The sequence below is a fragment of the Nannospalax galili genome, unplaced genomic scaffold (genome assembly GCF_000622305.1).
Source record: "Nannospalax galili isolate Female #2095 unplaced genomic scaffold, S.galili_v1.0 scaffold666, whole genome shotgun sequence".
Taxonomy (NCBI): domain Eukaryota; kingdom Metazoa; phylum Chordata; class Mammalia; order Rodentia; family Spalacidae; genus Nannospalax; species Nannospalax galili.
This window is the reverse complement of record NW_008356473.1, coordinates 3,481,511-3,481,962: the sequence shown is the minus strand read 5'-3', so window position 1 is coordinate 3,481,962 and position 452 is coordinate 3,481,511.

Here is a 452-nt window from a genome sequence, read left to right as displayed (position 1 = left end):
TCTGTCAATCTTTTTTATCTTTTCAAAGAACCAGCTCTTAGATTCGTTGGTTCTTTGTATCGTTTGTTTCAATTTCATTAATTTTTGATTTTTGTTATTTCTTCTTGTCTGCTGGGTTTGGGTTTCATTTGTTGTTGCTTTTCAAGTGTGTTGAGTTGCAATGTTAAGTCATTTATTTGTGTTCTTTCTGATTTTTTGATGTAGGCACTTAGAGCTATAAACTTCCCTCTAAGGACCGCTTTCAGAGTGTCCCAGAGGTTTTGTTGTGTTGTATTGTCTTTTTCATTTAGTTCCAGGAATAATGTTCTTCTTTCTGAATTGCTCTTTTGACTCATTCATCATTCAGGAGTGTGTTGTTTAATCTCCATGTCTTCATGTGGTGATTAGGGCTTCTTCCGGTGTTGACTACAAGCTTTATTGCATTGTGGTCTGATAGAATGCATGGAATTATT